Genomic DNA, 20,971 nt, shown 5'->3' on the forward strand with positions numbered 1-20,971 from the left:
AAGGGGCCATTTCCACTCTGGCTAAGAGAACCACTATTCCTATTGAGGATAGCTGCTCTTTTAAGGATCCAATGGACAAGAAGCTGGAGGCTTATTTGAAAAAGATTTATGTTCATCAAGGTCTCCAATGGCAACCTGCGGTGTGTATTGCCACCGTGACTAGTGCGGCATCTTATTGGTTCAACGTCTTGTCTGATTCTCTTCAATTAGAGACTTCCTTGGATGAAATTCAAGATAGGATTAAAGCTCTTAAGTTGTCCAATTCCTTTATTGCAGATGCCATTTTACAGGTTCTTAGACTAGGATTTAAAAGTTCTAGTTTCGCTGTCCTAGCCCGCAGGGCGTTATGGTTGAAATCCTGGTGTCGCGCTCCGCTTCCTATCTTCCATTTTTTTCCAGGCAGTTCTGTCTCTTGCGCTGCTTTGCCTAGTAATGTTATGCACTTACTGAGCCATCCCAAATTGGATCTTCGAGGGGCTTATAATTTGGTTAGAATTCGTAAAGGCGACGAATGGAAAACTGCATTCAACACTAGATTCAGCCACTAAGAATATCTCGTAATGCCTTTTGGATTGTGCAATGCACCTGCTGTGTTCCAACACTTTGTAAATGAGATCTTCAGAGATTACTTAAACCAATTTGTTATCATTTATCTTGACGACATACTAATCTATTCCAGAACCTTACAAGAACATCTTCACCATGTAAAATTGGTACTCCAAAGACTACGTAAAAACTCTCTCTTCGCCTTCTTAGGTTATATTATTTCCCAATATGGATTTGAAATCGATCCTGATAAACTTTCTGCAATCAAAAATTGGCCCAGACCTACCACCCTCAAATCCTTACAAAGGTTTCTTGGCTTTGCCAATTAGTATTGAAAGTTTAGAAAAGATTTTGCTAATATTTCTTCTCCTCTCACTTCTCTTACCAAGAAAGGTCAAAACTGCATAGATTGGCCTAGTACTGCAATTCAGGCTTTTGAAACTCTGAAATCAGCATTTTCTTCAGCACCTATCCTCTGTCATCCCATTCCAGAACTCCAATTCATCATTGAAGTGGATGCCTCCTCTATAGCTGCTGGAGCTGTTCTCTCCCAACGTAACCCATTCACCAGCAAAATACATCCTGTGAGGTTCTTTTCTAAGAAATTCAATCCAGCTGAACTAAACTATGACGTAGGCAACAAAGAGTTACTTGCCATTAAGCTGGCTTTAGTCGAATGAAGACATTGGCTTGAGGATACTAGTCAGCCGTTTCTCATCCTAACTGACCACAAGAATCTCCTGTACCTCCATACAGCTAAACGCCTCAACTCTCGTCAAGCTCGGTGGGCTTTGTTCTTTTCCAGGTTTAATTTTGTACTTTCCTATGTTCCTGGTACCAAAAAATCCAAGGCTGATGCTTTGTCCAGGCAATTTCAACCTACTGATTCTGCGCTGTTGGATTCTGAACCCATACTACATCTAGTCAGTTTTCTTGCTCAATTATCCTCATTCCCTATGCAGGCACTACGTTCAGCTCAAGATAAGGCACCATCTTCTTACAAACTTCATCCTGGAATCCTTTATGTACCCCGTGAACTCTGCCTTAAACTTCTACGATGGGCTCATTATAGTATACTGGCTGGTCATCCTGGAGTAAATTGCTGCTTGTAACTCTTGTGCCTCCATTAACAGTCTTCTTGACTACCTTTTGGTTTATTACAACCTCTTCCTGTACCACATTACCCCTGGTCCCACATATCCATGGACGTTATTACAGATCTTCCTGTTTCTGCTGGAAATAAGACCATATGGGTAGTAGTAGACAGGTTCTCCAAGTCAGCTCATTTTATTCCTCTACCAGAACTACCCTCCGCTCAAAAACTCTCTGAGCTTTTCATCCTTCATGTCACCCAATTACATGGATTTCCAATTCGTCTCAAAGTTTTGGAGGTCTCTTTGCAAACAGTTCGGAATCAACATTTCTCTTTCTACTGCACATCATCCTCAGTCCAACGGTCAAACCGAACATGTGAATCAATCCCTGAAATCTTTCCTCAGGCACTATGTAAACCATCAACACTCCAACTGGTCACAGCTTCTTCCTTTAGCGGAATTAGCCCACAACTCTTGCCTCAATTCTTCCTTACAGACATCTCCTTTCAAGGCTGCTTATGTATTCGAACCTAGAACCTTTCCTATGTCTACTAGTACTTCTGCAGTTCCTGGTGCCGATCGTAGACATTGGCAGCGTATCCGTCAAATTCTACTCTTCTAGAAAATACAATAAATTTGCTGATCGCAAACGCTGTAAAGCTCCTTTATACCGCACTGGTGACAAGGTGTGGTTATCCATCAAATTTATTCATCTAAAGCAACCCTGTACAAGATTGGGTCCCAAATTCATTGGACCTTTCTGAGTCATTTCCAAAGTTTGTTCTTCAGTTTATCGAGTGGCTTTACCCAAGACCCTTAAGATCCATCCAGTATTTCACGTCTCTCTTCTAAAAACCGGTAGTAAAAAAATGTTTCCCCATCAAATTCAAACCTCCTCCACCGCTACTTGTGGATGGTACTTCTGAATTTGAGGTCAGTCAGACCTGGACTCCAAGTTATGGGGCAGCCAGTTGTACTACCTGGTTCATTGGAAGGGTTATCCCATTACTGACCATTCCTGGGTACCTGCCTCTTATGTTTATGCTTCTGCTTTTATCAAGACTTTTCACATGAGGCATCCTACCAAGCCTGGTCGGGTCCCCCGGAGGGGTCCTTGAGGAGGGGGCATTGTCACGCTCTGCTTCTTATCTTCCGGTTTTTCAGGCAGTTCTGTCTCTTGCACTACGTTGCCTAGCAACGTTATGCACTTACTGAGCCGTCCCACTCTGCTGATGTCAGACAGGGTTCTTATTCCGGCAGCTCGATCCTCTGGTGCCCGTTTGTTTAACTGCTGTGGCTATCCATGAGTACTCTAATCTGCTGAACTACCTGATTTCTTGTTATCGAACTCTTGCCTGCCTGACAACGCTATTGCCTTACCCCATTCAGCCTGATATCAAGTTTATGAACTTTTGCCTGCCTGACTACGTTTATGCAAATTCTTTAATGACTGATACTTGTTGCCAAACTCTGCTTACCTGACTACGCTGTTGCTTAACCCTAAATAGCCTGATTACAAGTTGCAAAACTCTGCTAGCCTGACTACGCTATTGCTAAACCCAAATCTGCCTGATTACAAGTTGCCAACCTCTGCTTGCCTGACTACGCTATTGCTAAACCCAAATCTGCCTGAACACAATCAGTCTGACTACGCCTATTCCTGACCCCACTCCACCTGCTATCAAGTTACCTAGAACACCAACTCTGAAACCTGAGAGCTACCTTTCACTATAGAGTGAGTACCTTGTTTATAGAAGCTGACATGGGATCACGTCCTGGTTTATACTCAGTGTGCTAGCATGTTATTTAAGTTCACTCTAGCATTTGGGTCTGATTCCGGACTTTACCTAACCTGACACCTGGTATGCGGACGTTTCCTCTAAAGTCAAGCTTCTGGCGATTCCATACAAGGGCAAAACCTTGTTTGGAGCCAGTTTGGCAGGAATTATCTCTGATATTACGGGTGGAAAAGGCTCTTTTCTACCTCAAGATAAGAAGAATAGGCCTAAAGGATGTCAGAATAATTTTTGTTCCTTTCGTAACTTTAGAGAAAAGCCTTCCCCTTCTTCTTCCAAGCAGGAACAATCCAAGTCTTCTTGGAAACCCAATCAGTCTTGGAACATAGGGAAACAATCAAAGAAACTTGCAGCTGATTCCAAATGAAGGGGATTGCCCCCGATCCGGGATCGGATCAGGTGGGGGGCAGACTTTCTTAGTTCTCTCAAGCCTGGATACGAGATATCCCAGATTCCTGGACTGTGGACATAGTATCCCAGGGTTACAAATTGGAATTCAAGACTTTTCCTCCCAGAGGCAGATTCCATCTCTCAAGATTATCTACAGACCAGATAAAGAGAGAGGCGTTCTTGAAATGTATACAACATCTTTCCTCCCTGGGAGTGATAGTTCCAGTGCAGGAACAGGGTCTAGGGTTCTACTCTAACCTATTTGTGGTTCCCAAAAAAGAGGCAACTTTCCGTCCAATTCTAGACTTGAAGTGTCTAAACAAGTTTCTCAAAGTTCCATCCTTCAAGATGGAGACTATATGCTCCATTCTTCCTTTAGTACAAGAGGGTCAGTTCATGACAACCATAGACCTAAAGAATGCATATCTTGATGTTCCTATTCAAAGGGACCATCACAGATTCCTGAGATTTGCCTTTCTGGACTAACATTTCCAGTTCGTGGTCCTTCCATTTGGTCTAGCCACGGCTCCCAGAATTTTTTCAAAGGTTCTGGGGGCTCTTTTGGAAGTGATCTGTTCTCTTGGAATTGCTGTGATACCCTACCTGGACGACATATTGGTTCAGGTGCCATCTTTTCAACAAGCAAAATCTCACACAGAGATATTGTTGTCTTTTCTTCGTTCCCACTGATGGAATGTGAATCTGGAAAAAAACTCCCTTTCCCCTGCTACAAGTATAGTTTTCTTAGGGACCATAATAGATTCTCTATTGAGGAAGATTTTTCTGAAAGAGGTCAGGAGAAACAAAATAATTTCCTCTTGCCTCTCTCTGCAGGCTACTGCTTATCCTTCAGTGGCTCAATGTATAGAGGTAATCAGTCTGATGGTGGCTTCCATGGACATCATTCCTTTTGCTCGATTCCATTTGAGAGCTCTCCAGTTGTGCATGCTCAGAAAATGGAATGGCGACCATGCAGACCTATCTCAGAGAATAGAGTTAGATCAGTCATCAAGGGACTCTCTCCCGTGGTGGATTTCTCAGGAACATCTGTCTCAGGGCACATGCTTTCAGAGACCTTCCAGGGTGATCATGCTGGGGAGAAATCTGGAACTCGTTAAACGCTCCGGGCCTTTGGACTCAGGAGGATCTGCTCTTCCCATCAACATCTTGGAGTTGAGGGCGATTTACAATGCTCTATTGGTTTGGCAACAGTTGTCCTCAGAAATTAGTTCAACACCTCTGATTGTAACAAAAATAGAACCCAATAATCGAAAAAACAGAAAGGCTGATGAAATAAGTGTTAAAACTTCACCTTTAATTGAAATTCCGTGAGTAAAAAACAAAGGCACAGCACACAGACCTGACTACCGCTGACGCGTTTCCTGCCCTATTGGGCACTTCATCAGAGCTACCTAACAGGTGTGTAAGGACTCCTTAAAAACAGGATGTAAGCCCTGCACACCTGCTGCATAATTAATTATAACAAAAAATGGAAATTTTGTGTGTATTGTGAAATAAACATCCAATCCAACGTGTAAAACAATAATAAACATTATGCATAATAAATAAACTTGAAAATATCGATCATAAACAAAAAATATATACATTATTATACACTAAGACTATGCTTTCATATAAAATTGTATCATTCAATAGGCACATTAGAAACGATAGTACAATTCAATGTGTGGGGGATAACGATTCTTACTGTAACTAAATACATGAATATTCGTCAATTAATAACATCCCAGTGTACTGAAGTTAATTTAAACATGTTGAAAACATATAATATGGAAATACAAAGAGGGAACTGATATTCTAATAAACCTTAGTAAATAAACGATGTGAAATGTACATTGTATATACATGTATTAGGTAACACACAGAGATCATAAGCAGTTAAGTTTACCAATGTGTATTACATCATATAAAAGTCAAATGCTATAAAGTATAAACACATTCAAAAAACATATACTGCCTGCTCTCCGGGTGACCAAACTTGAATAGTTTATCACTAAGATTTTATAAATAATCTGGGCGATATCAGAATTTATATCTATTATAAGTTCCAGATCCTAGGTCTATGTATTGTCAATGAACAATTTGATGTCACTTATTTTATTAATACCAAAAGGAGCACCGGTTTTTAAAGTGTGAATCCAGTAAACTTCTCGTTTACTCAGTGCTGCATATCTATTGCCTCCTCTGGGTCCTAGTTTAACTACCTCAATCCCTTGGAATGTAAAACCAGCTGAACTATTTCCATGTAAAGCAAAGTGCTTGGCCACAGGGGTTTTGGGAATTTCTGCTTCCAGGGAAAGTAAATGCTCTCTTATGCGATCTTTGAGCATTCTAGATGTTAACCCTGTATATTGATAATTACAAGACTTGCAGGTCAAAAGATATATAACAAAAGTAGAAGTGCAAGTAATATGCTCTTTAATCTTAAATGTTTGACCTGTACAAGTCGAGGTAAAAGTATCGCCACATGTGACATAGCTACAACTCTTACAAGGTCTGACATTGCATTTATAAAAACAGTTGTCCTCAGCCCAGTTTATCAGGTTCCAGTCAGACAACATAACCTCTGTGGCTTCCATGGAATGATGTCCATGGAAGGTTCTTCAAGCGGTGGTGCCTTCTGTTTAGTATTGCCTGTCTTGTCCCTATTTATCTGTGTCCTCTAGATTGGGTATTGGTTCCCAACAGTAATTGCTCAAGCCGTGGACTCACCATATCTTAGGAAAGAAAAACAAAATGTACCCGATACATTTATTTCCTTCCGGATATAGCGAGTCCAAGGCCCCACCCTTTATTTCAAGACAGTTGTTCTTTTGACTATAACCTTAGGCACCTCTACACCTTGTGTTACTCCTTTTACTCCATTTCCCTTCGGTCGAATGATTGGAGGTTGTGGGTAAGGGAGTGATACTTGGCAATTTAACTGTGGTGCTCTTTGCCTCCTCCTGCTGGCCAGGAGTGATATTCCAAACAGTAATTACTCAAGCCATGGACTCACCATACCCAGAAATAAATTTATCAGGTAAGCATAAATTTAGTTTTTTTATGACTTTGAGTTTAACACTTTACCAGGGTATTTATATATTATTGTTTTTTTTTTTGTTTTTTTTAAATATATTTTTATTGAGGAGAAGAAAACAGGTACAACATATGCAAAATGAAGGGCAATATCTCACAAGGAATAATACAGTTATACAGTCACAGACAACAGCTTAACATTTAGTAAGGACTTCGCTAGGACAGAACATTACCCCTCATCAATGCCTCTCATTTTAACATGTAAACTCTCTAGTGTCATCAATGTTACGAAGATCCCACTGAGGGATCTGAAAACCAAAACACATCTGAAGACATAGAAACTTAAATTAACATTGAAGGAGATCATGAGAATAAGCATGACACTCTGGAAATACATAAGAGAAAAAAAAACACTGCTTCAAAACAAGTCTGTAGAATGCTTCATAGAGTAGTCCGAGTACTAATATGAAAAACTGTAGCTAACATACAATCTACATCATTAAAAGAAGAGATAGAAAAATATAAAGGTTACCAGTGCTGAGGGTTATTATTATTATTATTTTTTTTTAAATGGTATATAGGGCAACCCTGCTTGTAAGAATCAGGAGTCCCCTGAGGGCGGGGGAATGAACATATAAGCCCAGAGGCAATCATTGATTCAACTGCCAGTTATTATTTGAAGGTTAAAAATCTTGGTAAGCTTGGCAAGGGCTTGTTGGCGAGGGAGCTACCGGGTCTTCTACAGGCTGCAAGTTTATATTAGGGTCGAGTTAACCAGTATTCATTATTTATTTTCCCATAAAGACCACCTTACCATCCACACTAGTCAGGGCTTCCCCCAGGGGGTGACTCTCTAAAGTGCATGAAAGACATATGTAGTTGCCGCACCTAAATCTCTTTGGACCTCAGGCATCCCAACATCAGCACTAGAGTTACAGTAGATATGTATGTAGGTTAAGAATAATTCCAAGTTTATTAGGGGAGACAAACTGCAGGCAGTTAGACACGCAAGAGATGTCGTAATAAAACTATCATTAATAGGATCCGGAGAGCCATTTTTTCACTACTAGTGGAACAAGCTTTGGCAAAGGCTCTACGGACAGGGCAGAGACTACTCAACTCTGCCAAAAGGAAGTATTTAGGATAAATTATTTATCCCTTACCCACATACGTGGGGGGGGGGAGGGAGTGACTAGAATCATATAATTTCTGGTTTACATACTGAGCAACTAAACATTAATGAAAGAATAATAAAGAGGCTTCTGATATAACCAGTTCTCATGTGCTCACATGGTAAATGGTATTCTATACGTACTACATATTTATAATTATAGAAGAAATAAATACAGAGGGCACTTACTCTAGGGAAGTTGATTATGTAATTCTCCTCATTGACCCAGAAGGCAAACATTAAATTACAAGCTACTTATAGATATAGCACATGCCATCTGCAATATATTATCCAAAGGGTTAGACTAGGCAGCCTCTGCGACTCCATCATCCCAGCCGCAGATGACAGAGAGGCAGTTGTATTTACAGGGTATTGTAAAAAAATAGCTGCTGCTTAATACCTTAGCCCTATGAAATACATAAGTTAGACCCAGTGGTAAGCACATAGCAGAGAATATGTATTTAACAGGGTAGAGCCAATAGTTTATGAAAGGCTGATCCTGAAAATATATCTGTCTAAAACTAACCCTGATGTTGCAAAACAATTGGTCAGATAAATGGCAAGTATCAAAAAAAATAAGAAAAACATAATTTGAGTATACACAATGCAATTCTTAAAGGAAAAGCAGGCCACTTTCAAAAGTCACAAAACACATATATTTCAAGCTTGGAGGCTGTCATTAAGTTAAAACATTTTGTGCTTCCAATGATAAGTCACATCGATGGGGGGATGTTTACCCTATGCCAGTTCTATAGGTGCAGTTCCACTGTAGATTGAAGACAAGCAGTGCCTGTTGCCCTAAGCAGGCTGCGTCCCCGTTTATGTACTGATTATCACCCGACTCCCACTGATTCACGGGTGTCGGAGAGCCATGTGTCCTCAAACAGGAAGAGCCTGAGTTGTGGGGCTATGACAGGGTTCAGGGCGACTACGGGACTCGTCACCCAGTCCCAGACCAAGAAGAGATTCAGGTCAGTAGATTGGCGGCGGACCACTATCTCCTTACTCATAGCGGCATCATCATGTTCGCGGGAGCTGGCTACACTCCATCTCACTCCTCCACCAGCAACAGCATCTGCGCCCGCCACCTCACAGCCGTAAGCGGGGGCTCCTTCGATCACATAGGGACTGTTCTCAAGTGCCCGTGAGACATGACGCAGCCCATCAGGTGAACCGCCAACACCGCCACAACTATCCTCCACAGCTTCGGCTTGCAATCGCTTTTCCTGAGGGTATATAGGCATATCCGGGCTATCCTCCATGTTTAGCTGCATGGTGATGAGCTGCACTCTGAGGATTGCCTCCCCCTGTACCACATGCTCAGGCCGCTTTGCATCGGAGTGCTCCGCTTCTATAGCTTCTATTAGGGAATCAAATCTTTTAAGTATTAGCAGCTCGTGCTTTGCAAACAGGGCTTGTATCTCAGAAAAGATGGCACTCTCCATGTTGGTGATACGACCTTCAGCTCAGACAGATGCTTCAAGCTTATGAATTTTAGGTTCCCCACTAAAGTCCCCAGCAATAACCCGCTACAGGGTGCACTTATCTTTAGGGACCCATCCTGAAACTTCTTAGCAAAATAGAATAATGTAGTTAAAAGTCAAATAAAGTCAGGAGCCTCCACTGTATGCGACTTGCTTCTTCAGCTGCAGGCTCCGCCCCCCATTATTGTTTTTTTTTTTGTTTTTTTTACTTCCCAATGCTAAGGACGGCCATGTTATTGTGGTTCAAAAGCCATCCATTTTGTGGTCAAAAATGGTTTTATATGCAATTTATTTTATCTTCTCTATAGCTTGATGAAGAGGATATGCCTGTTTTGGACTACAATCTGCATCAATTAGAATTTCACTAATTATTATCTTTATTTGTAATCTTCCCACAGATTCTGCAGGGCTATACAGGAATACAAATAACAAAGACAAGACAGGGAAGGCAGACTGGGACATTAAAAATTAGAATTCCTGTCCTAATATTAAAGGGATATAATAACTAGAATGATTTATTAATGGCTAGATTACAAGCAGAGCACTAAATTATGTCACAATAATTAATCAACCATCACAAGTGGCTGGGTTATTGCTACCGCGAGCTCACGGTAGCAATTAGCGCTTATAAAATTAACCAGAGATCAGATCTCTGGTTAATTTTATAAATGTGCCCCAAATGCCCCCAAAATACAGTGTAGTGTATTTTATTTAAAAATAAAGATAGCAGCATCTTTATTATTTTAATAAAATTACTGCACCAGACAGTTTTTTTGGGGGCTAAAGTTGGTGGGAGTGGGGTGTTAGAAAACAAACGGCACTGAAAAGTGCCTTTACATTGCGCTCTATGGGAACTGTGTGTTCCCTGTAAAAATATTTGTAAATACTTATATATATACACATATTAACACATAAATATATAAGCATATACATATATTTTTAAAATTGCTGCCATCGCTGCACTACTTACCCCCTTCACTGCGCTGAAGTTCTGATGCTGTTTCTGACATCATCAGAACGAGGCTCCCATAGGAACCTATGGAAGTGTGCTCTTGTGAGCACAATGCTACCCAACAAAATTGCTGTGAACTTGAAATACCAGCACACATTAGAGTGTGCTGGTGTTACACTGTGGAGTGCAAATATTGCTTTCATGAAAGCAATATTTAGCACTCCACTTGTAATCTGGCCCTAATTGTATTAATGGTATATGGGTAAGGTACGGTCAATGTTACAGCAATAAAAAAGCCTTTAAAGGGACACTAACATAGTAACATAGTAGATGAGGTTGAAAAAAGACCGAAGTACATAGAGTTCAACCTATACAAATTAATACTAGCAATCATATCCATGAATTTTGTTTATAGACAGAAATGTATCCAAATAATTTTTAAATGTATCTAGAGTATTGGCATTCACTACCTCCTTTGGTAATGAGTTCCACAATTTTATTGCTCTTACAGTGAAAAAACGTTTCCTTTGCAAGAGATTAAATCTCCTTTCCTCCAACCTTAAATTGTGACCTCTGGTCACAAACAATTTTCTTGGAATAAACAGAGCTTCTGCCATCTCTGTATATGGGCCTTGAATATATTTATATAAAGTAATCATGTCACATCTTAAGCGCCTTTTTTCTAAAGAAAACAGACCCTTTGGCTAGCATCTCCTCATAGGTTAAATTCTCCAATCCCCTTATTCAAATATTTTATTTTATGATTCAGATAGAGCATGAAATTTTAATCAACTTTCTAATTTACTCCTATTATCAATTTTTCTTCGTTCTCTGGCTATCTTTATTTTAAAAGCAGGAATGTAGATACTTTTGCCTTTTTTAGGTGCTCCTTCCTTCTATTAAGGAATGTAAATCTTAGCAGCCAGCCCATTTAAGGTTTAGCACCATGGATAATGCTTGCTTATTGGAGGCTTACATATACCCACCATTAAGCAAGCATAACCCAGGTTCTTAACCAAAAAAACTAAATTTATGCTTACCTGATAAATTTCTCTCTCTTGTGGTGTATCCAGTCCATGGGTTCATCCATTACTTGTGGGATATTCTCCTTCCCAACAGGAAGTTGCAAGAGGACACCCACAGCAGAGCTGTCTATATAGCTCCTCCCCTAACTGCCACCCCCCATTCGACCGAAGACAAGCAAGAAAAAGGAGAAACTATAGGGTGCAGTGGTGACTGTAGTTTAAAAATAAAAAACACCTGCCTTAAAGTGACAGGGATACACTTTAAGGCACTGGATACACCACAAGAGAAAGAAATTTATCAGGTAAGCATAAATTTTGTTTTCTCTTGTAAGGTGTATCCAGTCCACGGGTTCATCCATTACTTGTGGGATACCAATACCAAGGCTTTAGGACATGGATGAATGGAAGGACAAGGCAGGAACTTAAACGGAAGGCACCATTGCCTGCAAGACCTTTCTCCCAAAAATAGCCTCCGAGAAAGCAAAAGTATCAAATTTGTAGAATTTAGAAAAAGTATGAAGCGAAGACCAAGTCGCCGCCTTACAAATCTGTTCAACAGAGGCCTCATTTTTAAAAGCCCATGTGGAAGCTACCGCTCTAGTGGAATGAGCTGTAATTCTTTCAGGAGGCTGCTGGCCAGCAGTCTCATAAGCTAAACAGATTATGCTTCTCAGCCAAAAAGAAAGAGGAGATGCCGAAGCCTTTTGGCCTCTCTTCTGTCCAGAGTAGACAACAAACAATGCAGATGTTTGACGAAAATCTTAGTAGATTGTAAATAAAACTTTACAGCACGAACCATGTCAAGATTGTGTAATAGACGTTCCTTCTTTGAAGAAGGATTAGGACACAGTAACGGAACAACAATCTCCTGATTGATATTCTTATTAGATACCACCTTAGGAAGAAACCCAGGTTTGGTACACAAAACTACCTTATCTGCATGGAAGATCAGATAAGGGGAATCACACTGTAAGGCAGATAACTCTGAAACTCTTCGAGTCGAAGAGATAGCTACCAAAAACAGAACTTTCCAAGATAAAAGCTTGATATCTATGGAATGCAGAGGTTCAAACGGAACCCCTTGAAGAACTTTAAGAACTAAATTTAAACTGAATGGTGGAGCAACAGGTTTAAACACAGGCTTGATTCTAACTAAAGCCTGACAAAATGCCTGAACGTCTGGAACATCTGCCAGACGCTTGTGCAGAAGAATAGACAGAGCAGAAATCTGTCCCTTTCAGGAACTAGCTGACAATCCCTTCTCCAATCCTTCTTGGAGAAAGGATAATATCCTAGGAATCCTGACTTTACTCCATGAGTAACCCTTGGATTCACACCAATGAAGATATTTACACCATATCTTATGATAGATTTTCCTGGTGACAGGCTTTCAAGCCTGAATTAAGGTATCAATGACCGACTCGGAGAAACCACGTTTTGATAAAATCAAGCGTTCAATCTCCAAGCACTCAGCCACAGAGATATTAGATTTGGATGTTTGAATGGACCTTGGAGTAGAAGGTCCTGCCTCAGCGGCAGAGTCCATGGTGGAAGGGATGACATGTCCACCAGATCTGCATACCAAGTCCTGCTTGATCTTGGCAATCAGACGAGGGAGGAGAGGAAATGGTGGGAACACATAAGCCAGGCTGAAGGATCAGGGCACTGCTAGAGCATCTATCAGCGCTGCCTGGGGATCCCTTGACCTGGACCCATAACAAGGAAGCTTGGCGTTCTGACGAGACGCCATCAGATCCAGTTTTGATTTGCCCCATAGTTGAATCAGCTGGGCAAATACCTCCGGATGGAGCTCCCACTCCCCCGGATGAAAAGTCTGCCGACTTAGAAAATCCGCCTCCCAGTTCTCTACTCCTGGGATATGGATAGCTGATAGATGGCAAGAGTGAACCTCTGCCCATAGAATTATCTTTGAAACCTCCAACATTGCCAGGGGGCTTCTTGTCCCCCCCTGATAGTTGATATAGGCTACAGTCGTGATATTGTCCGACTGAAATCTGATGTACCTGACCACAGCTAGTTGAGGCCAAGCCTGAAGAGCATTGAATATCACTCTCAGTTCCAGAATGTTTATCGGAAGGAGGGCTTCTTCCTGTGTCCACGCACCCTGAGCCTTCAGGGAGTTCCAGACCGTGCCCCAGCCCAGAAGGCTGGCATCTGTCGTCACTATAGTCCACTCTGGCCTGCGGAAACTCATTCCCCTGGACAGATGGACCCGAGATAACCACCAGAGAAGAGAATCCCTGGTCTCTTGATCCAGATTTAGCAGAGGGGACAAATCTGTGTAGTCCCCATTCCACTGATTGAGCATGCAAAGTTGCAGTGGTCTGAGATGTAGGCGGGCAAACGGAACTATGTCCATTGCCGCTACCATTAGGCCGATTACTTCCATACACTGAGCCACTGACGGCCGAGAAGTGGAATGAAGAGCACGGCAGGAAGTTAGAAGCTTTGATAACCTGACCTCTGTCAGAAAAATTTTCATTTCTACTGAATCTATCAGTGTTCCTAGGAAGGAAACTCTTGTGAGAGGGGAGAGAGAACTCTTTTCTTCGTTCACCTTCCACCTGTGAGACCTCAGAAAGGACAGAACAATGTCCGTATGGGACTTGGCGATTTGAAAAGTCGATGGCCTGTATCAGAATGTCGTCTAGGCAAGGAGCCACTGCTATGCCCCGTGGCCTTAGAACCGCCAGTAGGGACCCTAGAACCTTTGTAAAGTTTCTTGGTGCCGTGGCTAACCCGAAGGGAAGAGCCACAAACTGGTAATGTATGTCTAAGAAGGCGAACCTGAGGAACTGATGATGATCTCTGTGAATCGGAATGTGGAGATAAGCATCCTTTCCACGGTAGTCATATATTGACCCTCCTGGATCATAGGGAGGATGGTTCGGATAGTCTCCATCTTGAAGGATGGGACCCTGAGAAATTTGTTTAGGATCTTGAGATCCAAGATTGGTCTGAAAGTTCCCTCTTTTTTGGGAACTATAAACAGATTTGAATAGAAGCCCTGCCCCTGTTCCTCCCTTGGAACTGGGTGGATCACTCCCATAACCAGTCTTGGACACAACGTAAGAATGCCTCTCTCTTTATCTGGTTTACAGATAATTGTGAGAGATGAAATCTCCCCTTTGGAGATGAAGCTTTGAAGTCCAGAAGATATCTCTGGGAAGCAATCTCTAATGCCCAGGGATCCTGGACGTCTCTTGCCCAAGCCTGGGCGAAGAGAGAAAGTCTGCCCCCTACTAGATCCGGTCCCGGATCGGGGGCTACTCCTTCATGCTGTCTTAGAGGCAGTCGCAGGTTTCTTAGCCTGCTTCCCCTCGTTCCAAGCCTGGTTAGGTCTCCAGACTGGTTTGGACTGGGCGAAATTTCCCTCTTGAAGTTTCGAAAGGAATGAAAATTATTCTGTTTGGTCCTTAACTTATTGGACCTATCCTGAGGAAGGGCGTGACCTTTTCCTCCAGAAATATCAGAAATGATCTCCTTCAGACCAGGCCCGAATAGGGTCTGTCCCTTGAAGGGGATGTTAAGAAGCTTAGACTTTGAAGTAACGTCTGCTGACCAGGACTTAAGTCATAACGCCCTACGCGCCAAAATGGCAAAACCTGAATTCTTAGCCGTTAGCTTGGCTAAATGAAAAATGGTGTCAGAAATAAAGGAGTTAGCTAACTTAAGAGCTTTAATCCTGTTTAGAATATCGTCTAGCGGGGTCTCCACCTGTAGAGCCTCCTCAAGAGACTCAAACCAAAACGCCACTGCAACAGTAACTGGGGGGAGGAGACCCTCCAATTTTTTATCCATAGGATCTAGGAAAGCACAACTGTCCTCGACGGGGATAGTTGTACGCTTAGCTAGGGTAGAGACGGCTCCCTCCACCGTATGGCGGCATCTATGGGAAACATCTTTTTGAAAGCAGGAGGGGGAGAGAACGGCACACCTGGTCTATCCCATTCCTTAGTAGCTTAGTATTTGTCCATTTTACACAATTTCTCTGGAACCACAATGGGGTCACAGTCATCCAGAGTCGCTAAAACCTCCCTAAGCAATAAGCGGAGGTGTTCAAGCTTAAATTTAAACGCTGTCATTTCAGAATCAGACTGAAGTAACGCCTTCCCTGAGTCTGAAATGTCACCCACAGATAGAAGCTCACCTGCCTCGGCTTCTAAGTATTGTGAGGGTATATCGGACACATGCATTAAAGTGTCAGAAAGCTCTGTATTAGTTCTAGCCCCAGAGCTGTCTCGCTTTCCTTGTAGCCCTGGCAGTTTGGAGAATACCTCTGAGAGGGTAGCATTCATAACTGCCGCTATGTCCTGTAAGGTAAAAAGAATTAGACACGCTAGATGTACTTGACGTCACTTGAGCGGGAGTTATAGGTCCTGACACATGGAGAGAGCTAGATTGCATAATCTCCCTCTTTTCAGTCAGAGAATCCCCTGGAGATAAATCTTTAAGCGCCATAATATGGTCTTTATAGTTTATAGAAATATCAGTACATTTGGTACACATTCTAAGAGGGGGTTCCACCATGGCTTCCAAACATATTGAACAAGGAGTTTCCTCTATGTCAGACATGTTTAACAGACTAGTAATGAGACAAGCAAGCTTGGAAAACACTTTAATAAAGGTGAAACAGCAATTAAACAAAAATGTTACTGTGCCTTTAAGAGAAAAAAACTAGCACTTAAACTGCAAAACAGTGTAAAAATACAGTAAAGTCTTTGAAATGTTTACAGTGTGTGTAAGGGTAAAGCAACATTGCACCCACTTGCAAATGGATGATTAACCCCTTAAGCCCCAAACCGGATTGAAAAACGTTAAAAGTCAATTGAGCACCTTGCCACAGCTCTGCTGAGGCTCCTACCTGCCCTCAAATACGATTTTGTGCAGAAATAACCCCTTTGAAATGGTCCTCAGATGCCAGAGGACTCTTCTAGGGAAGCTGAACGTCTCAGTCTGAATTAAAACTGCGCAGTTAGAGCGCTAAAATAGGCCCCTCCCATCATGTACTGGATGTCAGAGGGGCCTTAAGAAAATACTCCTAGGAGTATCTAACTACCCATGGGGAAACTAGGCCCCAAATAAAGACTTATCTCCCTCAGAGAAAAAAACGTCCTATTTATGAAATCATGTAAACGTTTTGTCACTAAGTAATATGAGTATTAACATGAGTATTGCCCTGTTTTGTAAGCATGATCCCAGTCGCTGTTAAATCACTGCATCAGGCTTACCTCAAATACACAAGGCTCTGTCAGCATTTTCTAGAACTTATTCATCTCTCTAGAAATAAAAATACTGAACATACCTCAAAGCAGGTAATCTGCAGACCGTTCCCCCAACTGAAGTTTTCCCATATTCTTCAGTTATGTGTGAGAACAGCAATGGACCTTAGTTACAATCCGCTAAGATCATCAAACCTCAGAATTCTTCTTCTAATTTCTGCCTGAAAGTAAAACAGTACAACGCTGGTACCGTTTAAAAATAACAAACTCTTGATTGAAGGTAAAACTACACTAAGTCACCACATATCTCTTGATACTTCCTTTCTTGTCGAGAGTTGCAAGAGAATGACTGGGGATGGCAGTTAGGGGAGGAGCTATAGAGACAGCTCTGCTGTGGGTGTCCTCTTGCAACTTCCTGTTGGGAAGGAGAATATCCCACAAGTAATGGATGAACCGTGGACTGGATACACCTTACAAGAGAAATGGGCCGGCTCCTATGCATCACATTCTTGCTTTTTTTAAATAAAGATAGCAAGAGAACGAAGAAAATTTGATAATAGGTGTAAATTAGAAATTTGCTTAAAATTGCTCTATCTGAATCATGAAAGAAAAAATTTGGGTTTAGTGTCCCTTTAATACTCTTACCTACAGATATGTAGCAGGGTTAGGTTTGTGAAGTCTATATTATAATCTCAAGGCATTCCAGATCCTCTTATTTACAGTGTCAGTGTGTACTCCCTTATTGCTCTCCCACAAACCTTTTATAAACTATTATTATTACTGCTCAGCAAAATGCTGAATAGAAATGACAACAATTAATTATTGTCATAGAATTCACAACAAACTATTTGTTTTTTCTTTTACTGTCACCAAAACACTAAAATATATATTTTCTGAACTATACATAAATGCATAAGTATTGCACTAATCTTGTATTTTACATGTTAAGTAACTAATCTATACGATAATCGCGTTTTGTAACACGTCTGTCGCCGTCGCCAATTGCACACGAATCCTCAAAGGAATGTTGGCTGCGCGAGGCAGACAAAAGAATGTTGGCTGTGCGTGCAGCCAAAAGAATCCACCTGGATGCAGTAAAGCTGCATCCCGGTGGATTCAGAAAACGGCAGGGCGGTGAAAGTATTTTCGGAATACACCTGGATGCAGCGTAGGCAAACAAAGCCTTAAAAAAAAAAAAAAAAACGGAACCGCCTGCATGAAATAACATAAGCACAAAGTATTAACAAAAAAAACTAACCGCCCGCATTCACACGAAGTATTAAAAATAAACATAACCGCCCGTAATAAGTATTAACAAAAAAAATAACCCTTACACCGCCAAACCCCCACAACTCCAACTAAATTACAATATTAACCCCTAAACTGCCAAACTCTACAACGCCAACTAATTATACTATTAACCCCTAAACCGACAAACCCCAACATCACAATAAACCTAATTAACCTATTAACCCCTACACCGCCAAACCCCCCACATAGCAATAAACCTAATTAACCTATTAACTCCTAAACCGCTAACCCCCACAAAGCAAATAACTAATTTAATTACTAAGCCCCCTAACCTAACACCCCCTAAATTAACCCCAATTACTATGAAATTTTACTTAAAATAAAAAATTCTAACATTAAATTATGTCAGGGTACCTGTGAAGTAACCTTAAATAAACTACAGATGTATTATGAAATCTAATATTTCATTTTTTTAGCTAAAATCTAATTTGACATGAATTGTGTGGACTGTAGCCATGGCAGACCAACCCCCACTTCTTCTTAGTTACACAAGAAAGAACAAAAGTTTTAATCCTTTGTATACGATAAGACCAAGAACTCATTTTTATTTGTGAAACTGTTTGTAAAACAACCACCTGTCGTTCTGAAACACAGATTTCAAGAACAAGGGAATCGCTTTCAAAGGTTTCCTACCTAAGGTGTGAAGTTAAAGTTCTTATCAGACAACCCCCTTTTTCCTGATTACAATACATCCAAACTAGGTACAAAGGGATAAACATTTGGTTTAATTAGTAAAAGGCAATCTATTTCAAGGAGATGTTCACTATATGGCTCTGTTTAAAGGAACACTCAATCAAAATTAAACTTTCGTTATTCAGATAAAGCCTGTAATTTTAAACAACTTTCCAATTTACTTCCATTAACTAAATGTGCACAGTCTTTTTATATTTAAACGTTTTGAGTCACCAGCTCCTACTGAGCATGTGCAAGAATAAGTGTGTATGCATTTGTGAATGGCTGATGGATGTCACATAGTACGAGTATGCATTTGTGATTGGCTGATGGCTGTCACATGGCACAGGGGGAGTGGAAAGACACATAACTCTTAAAATTGTCAGAAAAAAAATCTACTAATTTGAAGTTCAAACTAAGTTCTATTGCATTGTCTTGTTATCTTGCATTTGTTGATTATGCAAATCTACTGGGTTGACTGGTCCTTTAATGTTGATTTCCCGGCCAAGATGGGTAATAAACTTATCAGACCCTTGTAAATAACACTAGGTCGCTAGGTCTGGGAAAAATCTCTTTGAGGCCTAAGCATATTCAAAATTTGATTACCCCTGCTGTGTTTGAATACACAGCTGTACTGAGCCAAGCAGAAACACATATTATATTATATTGTAACTGAAATTAATTTTGAATTACAACTTGTGTTTAAATTTCAAGTAAAATATACCTCAGTATTGTATAAAAATGCATATTTCCATGGATCTAAGAAATGCCTTTCAGCTTGTAATAAATTAAATGAATAACTGCATTAGTATGTATACATGTTTGACTCATTTCAACATCTGTTTCTTTATTTTTCAGACAAGATGTCCTATGAATATTGATCATAAACATGAATCTATGCATTAAAAAAATATTAGAAACATGAAATGTGCTGTATTTATTTAAGATGCAATACAATACCAGGATGTTGAATGCTATGATTCTTTGAAGAAAGATGGATAACAGTGAGCTGCTTATTAATATGATGCTAGAAATAATACTCATATTTCATATTAAAATAATCTAAAAAATGACGCTATATGGTCCAATCTATATTAAAATTGTGACTGATACTGTAAATTAAAGTATTTGATAAACATTTTTAAGGTTAAATAATTAAGCTGTTGGCAATGTGGATGGTGAGACTGCATTTGTCTGCTGCCCCCTAGGGGAATAAAAATGGTATGACAGCCAAATGGATTGACTACTAGAACACATACTAATCCAAATGAACCAATGAGAGGGACAAGCTATGAGGGCCAATGGAAAGACAGCTTCGTTAAGGGCCTATCGTACATCACCAATGATTAGAATAAGAAAAGTGTGGGGTATATCACACAATATAACCTCATGCAAGGAGAGAGAAAAATGTTTTTTTTTGTCTGCTAACTTTTGACTGAAAACTTTGCTGCCATTTTTGGGATACAGTCACTATAATCAAAACCTGGGATTAACTTCTTGATCCATATTGCAATACCTTTCTTCATATGAGGTGACCTGAATCTACTTGGAAAAGGGGACATTTAATTTGGTTCATGTGGTGATGTATGACTGTTCTATATTTTTAATATTTTAAACAAAGGTATTCTAAGAATTTATTTCAGCTCAGATAAATTGTCTGTTTGCATTAATAATATATATAACTTCTGGTGTTTTAATTAGTTATATAGAATTAGTTATATAGAATCATTTGTGGGCTAAGTAGCTTAATTATATTTGTCTGGAAGTTAACAATCCATACCTTGGTATGTCATTGTGGTATTATAATGCAACTCTGATTTGGGAGATTATTGTGAATAAGGTAATTTGTAAAGGTATATTTTTATGATCTTTGTATAGAATATTGTAACAGTTTAAGCTTGTATTGTTTGATTCATAATCTGGTTCCTATAATTATAATTCAATGTGTTTATAACTTTAATATAAAGAATTTTGGAATAAAATATTTATTTTAATTGTTTTGTATATGCATTTTATTGGGGGTTTGTTTTAAAGAATAATTATTAAATAAATTGTATTATAACCCAGACATATACTGACAATTACAAAAAAATTATAAAATAAACAAAATTATCAAAAATAAAAAAATTAAACCTAAGAAAAAAGCCCCCAAAATACCCCCCCATTTAATCTAAACTACCAATAGCCCTTAAAAGGGCCTTTTGTAGGGCATTGCCCTAAGTTAAACAGCTCTTTTACGTTTAAAAAA

Source organism: Bombina bombina, chromosome 8 (genome assembly GCF_027579735.1).
Source record: "Bombina bombina isolate aBomBom1 chromosome 8, aBomBom1.pri, whole genome shotgun sequence".
Taxonomy (NCBI): Eukaryota; Metazoa; Chordata; class Amphibia; order Anura; family Bombinatoridae; genus Bombina; species Bombina bombina.